Genomic DNA, 7,390 nt, shown 5'->3' on the forward strand with positions numbered 1-7,390 from the left:
CCAAAGAAACAGCAAAACAGTCCAAAAGCAGCAGGAATCCGTGAATGCTACATCCTCTTGGGCCTGGAGTTAGGCTTTACACTACAAAGAGGTTTCAGCATGCACGCTGACTGCAAGTTAGCTTTGAAATGTGAAGGACAGAGGCAATGACAAGCAAGAAGAGAAAACAGACTGAATCACGCATGGCACATTTTACCTACAGGACATCGGAAATCTCTGGGCTGTTTTCTGTTTTTCTTCTTCTGTTTTTTATTGGGACAGCAGCGGTCAAATATTGGCCCGGGAGAGCTGTGAGACAGTGTTAACTGACCCCCCAGAGTAAATGTTAATGTGTGTGTGTGTGTGTGTGTGTGTGAGCATGCTCCCAGGAATGCAGCGATGGCTCTCAACACCTTTCCCTCACCATGGAAACTATGTCAACACAGAAGTGGGGGATGGGAAGAGAGAAAGAGGGTATACCAGACGGGAGGGTGGCAGAGTGTGTGTGTGATTTATTATTAGGCTGAAGATATTTGACCTTACTTCTCCATAAATCTCTCTTGTGCTTTCACTCTCACTTGCACACACACACACACACGAACTTCACAGCAGTTAGATCCTTTTCAGAGTCACTTTCATCTGTAGAGCTTCACTCAGCTGATGTATGAAACATTTAAATGCGAACATGTTACGAGCGCACTCAGGAAAAAGAGAAACACACACACGGTGCCAGGGTTATACTTGTGTTACAAATTGCATGAGTTCCAGTCTGTGATGCCTCAGATATAATCAGTGTGCCGCAGCTTTATTTGTTCTTCACTGCAGAGTCCACACAAACAGATGAAAAAGGCACGTTATCAAATGTGTTTTCAGAGTTTTGGATTCTCAGCATTTCAAATGTACCTGAAATTGAATGGAGAGTCCTTCTGCTAGTTGTCTTCTGTAGCATGTGTTTAATGCATAGACAAAGGGACTAAAATTTGCATTCTTTTAAAGGCCACTGGAGGACGATAGCTGCGGCTTCAAAATGTCTTCCGGTCCGATCAGAAAACAGCTTTATGACTTGATCTCTGTAAACACTTACAACTCACTAATTTTTGGCCATATTAAATTTAAAAAGAAAAAAAAGTAATCAATTTGGTAAATCTTGGTGTCCCATTTCAGAAACAAGTTATCATTGGCTGACGACGGTGATTAACCAATCAGCATTCAATTTAACAGTCAAATGAATTATGGACAGTCCCAGGTATTTAACCCCTGAGGGTCACAGTTTTGTTCATTCATTCAGTCGCTCATGTGACCCTTTAATGACTCACATGATTAATAGTGACCCACAGGAATCCCCCATGGGGACAGGCCCTCCAGGGATTGCCTACTGGGGCTACTAGGACTCTCCTTCAGGCTACGTTCACACTAGCCCGGATAGATTTGAAAACAGCGTTTTCATCTGAAAACGCTCCGCCTCCACACTAGCGTTTTCAGTCGTTTTCAAAGAGTTGCGCGTCCACACTATAACGGCCGAAAACGCTGACGTTGCAGTTCTGTGCGTGCGTGAAACGCAAGACTTGACTCGCGTCATTTCCCCCTGCTGTTTATTTACATTCCGGCTCTTTGAAACGTGGCGGCGAAATGGCAAGGCAAAGCACCGAATTCTTGGTTTAGGTGTCGAACTCCAGGCCTCGAGGGCCGGTGTCCTGCAGGTTTTAGATGTGTCCTTGATGCAACACAGCTGATTTAAATGGCTAATTTACCTCCTCAATATGTCTTGAAGTTCTCCAGAGGCCTGGTAATGAACTGATCACTTGATTCAGGTGTGTTGACCCAGGGTGATATCTAAAACCTGCAGGACACCGGCCCTCGAGGCCTGGAGTTTGACACCCCTGGTTTAAGTGGTCACATGACTACATCATATGACCAACGTGTGTCCTCGTTTTCGAAAGTCTGCGTTTTCGAGTGTCCACACTGCAACGGGACAGCTCCGTTTTGAAATGTATGCGTTTTTGAGAGTGTTTTCAAAACGCTGCATTTTTCCTTGGGGAAAACGCCGTCTCAGTGTGGACAGGAGGCCAAAACTGAGTTTTCAAACGAAAACACATTAGTGTGGACGCAGCCTCAGACACTCCATCATACAGAGCTGAAGACACCTCTAAGATGAGAACTGAAATGTCTTCACAAGCCTTTTTCCAATGACCCAAGACCATGATCATGCTAGCTACGTCCATATCTTTTTGTTTCACCTAGCTTACCTTGCCCTAGCACAAGGACTTGAGTCAGAGGGAAAACGCTTGTTCGAACAACCCATTTAAAAGTGCAACATGTAAATTTACTTTATTCTTACTCTAGGAGTTGCTGTTTTTTGGCTACTATGAATCCTAAGTGATGTAATATTTGCCAGTAAATTTGGGTGCGTACCAACTATTGCCAGACACCATAAAAATATCCATGATACCAAGGCTGAGCATGTAATATTGCAAGCGCTATGCAAAGAAACCTCTCAGAAGAAAACCCAGATCTTTTCAGAGGGCTAATTCTTCAAGCCATCATGCAACCAGCCAATAGCTCTGGAACCACCACTACCTGTTAGTTTTTCATTTTCTATTGATTATTTTAATTTTTTAAAATGTTTTTAAGATAACAAAAAACACAATTTGCACCATGAAGACATCAGAATCTTTTGTCTTTGACGCAGGGCACTGCTGTTCACATCGCTCCATCTCGCCCTAACCTTGAGCGACTAGTTTAATCTACAGGGCATTTACAGAGGTGTTGATAGGCTGCTGATTGAGCTGTCAGATAGAGGAAAAATCTCAAATCTGTTATTTGAGATGGCAACGTGTAATTAGTTTTTTGTGTGTCTTTTTATGCTGGTTAAGCTTTGAAGAAAGCAAATGTATTTTCCAGTGCATCCGATGCCAGCAAATATCTGTAGTTCTAAAACATCAGGCTTCTGAACTCCATCTGGTTGGAGCTCTCAGAGCTGCGGTACTCTCACCCTGCAGGAGTACCACCCTGCAGGCAGCCTGAACCTCCAGCATGACTTGTCCTTGTATGGCTTTGTGTCTTCAGCCTGGCACAGCTCCAGCTCGTCACCAGGCACACATCCTCATAATGCATACACATCCAAGTATACACAAATAAATGCCACAAGTACCATAAGTATGACTCCACATTGTCTCTCCTTTTCTCTCTCTGTGGCGTGAGGCCAGCTAATATCTCGCTGAAAGACAGGGCTGCAGCAACTGCTCCGACGCTGCAAATACTGTTTACCTCAGTGCCCAGATGGTAAATAAAACTCAGGGTTTGATGATGGCTTTGAGGGAAAGGTATGAAACCATCTTAGGCTGCCAAAAACCAAGAGTCACTAAGAGGGTCTTGTAAAAATATCAATTAGATGTGCTAAATATGTCCTCCACATTCCCCAACCACAATGAGCTGTGCATCACTGACAGGTCGACAGCTAAATATTAACAAGCATTTTAATGTGTGAGCTGCAGCTTTAGGATGGTTCACTACATGCAGATTTTCAGACTGGGTTTGACATTTCTCTTACTCTCCCATTAGTTTAATTATAGATCAGGGGTTTCAAACATGTGGCCCGGGGATCAGAAATGGCCCACCGATGACAACAATCCGGCCCTCTGAACTGGTTTGGAAAAAAATGTGAATGAGGGCATAAATATGGGATTTTTTTTATTATTATCTCTTTTATTGGGACAGCTGATGAACATAACAGTAGTTTGCCTTTTTACACTTTCTTTGCTGTCACATTTTAACTTATGATTGAAAAATAAAGAAGACAGAAAAAGAAGAGAAAAGAAAAGAAAAAAAAACTAGGGTTAGGAGGCAGCAGGGCAGGTAGGTTTACGTAGTACTCAGGGTTGTAACATCATATACAAAATCACACCTCATATGCTTAACATAGTCTGTCCATTTAGACCATATTCTGTAGAAGGTATCCCTCTGAAGTTTAAGAAAAAATGACACTTTTTCCATCGTATAGATCTCTTGTACAGAATGTATCCAGTCTTCTATCGTTGGTGGTTCAGGCTTAAGCCATCTTCTCATAAGAGGCTTTTTACTTGCAAGTAAAATATGGGATTTTTAACAGTATTCCAGCTTTTATTTGACCTCCATGGCCATTCGCACTGCACCAAGGTAACTAATAGTTAAACAATTAAATTTTCACTATAAAAAAATGTCTTTATGAGTCCACGATAAAAAAACAAAACAAAAACAAGCAAACAAAAAAAACCCAACAGTTTTATTACTACAGGACAGTTTGTGCGATGATTTATTTCAGTACTTTTACACCCCTGTTACTTATAATTTAGTCCCAAAAAGTTGTGCTGGTAAATTTCTTATATTTAATACATAGCATATGTAGCATTTCTTGTAGAAAAACTGAGACATACAGTTGAAATTGTACTTTTTCTTATATAGATAACTGCATGGTTACATTTCCTTACACTGTCAGTGCTCCAGCACACTTATGGTCAGTATGCAGCCCATTATGTAAAATGAGTTTGACATCCCTTTTGTAGATGAAGCTAAAAGATTTGCCTATGGGGGTTAGTGACCTACACATAAATCCCTGCAAAGCTTTGGAAAAAACTAGAAGGAAAAAAGATCTGAAATTATCTTCTGACCCACAGCAATTAGATGACCGGTACATGTGGTGGGGTGAAAACGGCAATATTTCCCTCATAAGTCGAAGCATAAAGTATCGTGGAAAAGTTAGAATACTCCGATGTACCGCGACATTAGCAGCCAGCTGACAGGTGAATTGAATAAGATTGATTGCCTCGTTATAATGGCACCTGTCAAGGGGTGGGCTATATTAGGAAGCATCTGAGGAAGCAGCCCTTGATTTATGTGTTACGGGCAGAAAAAATTAGCAACGGTAAGTAAGTAACACGGGCTTGGTCAAAGTATCTCCAAGATGACAGGGCTCAAAAGTGGTCCAAAGATTTATGACTGCACCTGGAGTTGTATGTGGGAAGGAAATCTGGATAATCTGGTGCATTTGGTCCAAACTGCTCAAACTTAATGCTCACTACTATAGAAAGCTGTGAGAACACACATGTATATGCATGAATATCTCCTCTGATGACTCCCATTTTCTTTTACATTAGGTGGGCAGCCCGGTGCATGGGCAGCAGGCTGAACCATGGAAAGCCTCCAGAGGCAACGTGTTGTTCTAAACAATGATCGTAATTATAGTGGAGAACATTTCAGAGATAAGTAAAAAAACAAAAACAAAGCAGGAGTAACAGGTGTGAGCCAAAACAGAACTTCTAGGACATGATCATGATCTGCTGCCTCGGTGCTGACACAACCAGCATTGGATTTGTTATTTAAAAAAGTAGTGCATTACATGATGCTTATTACTTATTATAGGAAAGTAACACGATATTTTACTGAATTACTCAGTAGAGAAATTAATTTGTTACACTACTTGTTACATTACTCTCACTTTTACTCTGTAAAGGACCTGAAATACACACCAACACAAATCCCTATCCTAGTGAGCGCAGGTGATTCTACTGTAGCTGTTTCTACAGGTAGAAATGAAGGCTACTGCAAGTTGCCTTTGTTACCTGGTGAAGTTCAGGCTCTGGCTGCTGGGCTGGGGTCAGCATACACTCAGCTTTAACATCATCTAGGATCTTGGCTAGCTTTATGTTAGCATGCTATCTGTGCCGATGCTTGCAAAGAGTCGAGGTTTAATGCAATTGTTTTTGTCTTGGAGGCAGGTTGCACTCCACTATCATGCTCTTGTTCTTTTGTGCATTAAAAATAAATGTAATGTTCATATTTCCACTCCTGAGCAGCTGTAGACTGCTCCACCATTTTCCTCCTGCACACAAAGTGACGTCAGCTGCAACGTGCGAAGGAAAAAGATACGTTTATTTGATTTCTTCCCTTTTGAATAACTTTGTAATGCAAGTAACAACATAACTATAATATATTATAATACAATTACTGAATTTAGTACATTAATGTACAGTCATTTGAATGTGTTATACCCAACACTGGATACCACAGTCACCAAGACCTCTTACCACGAAGTCTTAATGGGTCAGAATATAAACGGTTGGTTTTAACGTTGAATGATTCTTACTTGTGTTATTGTACCAGTGGTAGATCTGCTTTCTCCCTTCCTCTCTGTTAGAGTGTGACTGTTACTAATCAGACTTCTTCAGTGGCTGTGGGTGGTCTAAGGAAGTCTCCTGCAGGTGTATCTGCTCTCGATCTACAATTAGTTATAGTTAAACCTTGCACTGACCTCCATTCTTTGCCAGGTGGTTGTTCTACCTGTGGGGCTATAGCACAGGCCTTTTGCACCACTTCATTCACTTACCACCTTGCTTGACTTCCCTTGTGTCTTGCACTTGCTCACCTGTCTCCTCCCTCTTCTTGGGAAACCAGCTGGAAAGCCTGCCTGACCCATTCTACTTACCTGAAGATACTCACTTGAACATAATCGCTGCCTTCATTTAAATTTCTCTCCATATTTGGAATTACTATTGGATAAGATGTGAAGCTAGTGCACATACAGATTTCAACACCAATGTTGTGTTTCTCAGTCTTGTACAGCAGTCTTCCCTTAGACTCACTTACGTGTTGGAAAGTCTCGACTACTCTTGCAAATGATTTGATCCAGTGAAGCTTCTCGCTGTTCATGGTTAAACTGGATGTATTGTAAACTGATAACTTTGTTTATCTTGTCTGGTATTTAACCATCTATGGATCCAGGAACTGCAGGTGATACAGTTACAGTATAACTGGCACAATCCATAACAAACAACTTAAGAGAAGAGCCATTAACCTCGAAGAAAGGCCCCGTGTCTGCTTTAACCCTTAAAAGCCGGTCGGAGCGGGCACGCTCCGTTTTGCGTAACTTTTTTAAAATCCCGGTAGCTCTGCAACCACGTAAGCTAGCGCAATAATTTTTTTGTACTTACATCTTATGCCATCAGCTTGTCCTAGGTCACGGTTTCCTTCCACATATAGCTTTGCAAAAACTGCATAAAAAGCACTTGCAGCAACAAAAACATAATATTCCAGAAACACGCTTTGCCGATCCGATCAGCTGTTTGTAACACTTCCTACGTCCATCAGTGCGAACTATCGCATGTTCGCCATGACCTGCCCGAAACCGGAAGTGACGTCAAATGTAGTTTTTTACCATCAGAGCCTTATGAGCCTATACTTGTGTTTTTAAAAGTTATGTTTGACTTTGACTTTCTGTGTCGTTTCTGGGATGCTTAGGACTCATATTGCACTGCTGGAAATAGTTTATTTTGATGCATATGCAGTTTTTTTTGCAAATTTGCATTATAATATTTATTTTCGTTTTTCCTGCAGTATATAAAAATTGGTGTATTTCAAAAATAAAACTATGAAGACA

This window comes from Neolamprologus multifasciatus, chromosome 23 (genome assembly GCF_963576455.1).
Source record: "Neolamprologus multifasciatus chromosome 23, fNeoMul1.2, whole genome shotgun sequence".
Lineage (NCBI taxonomy): Eukaryota > Metazoa > Chordata > Actinopteri > Cichliformes > Cichlidae > Neolamprologus > Neolamprologus multifasciatus.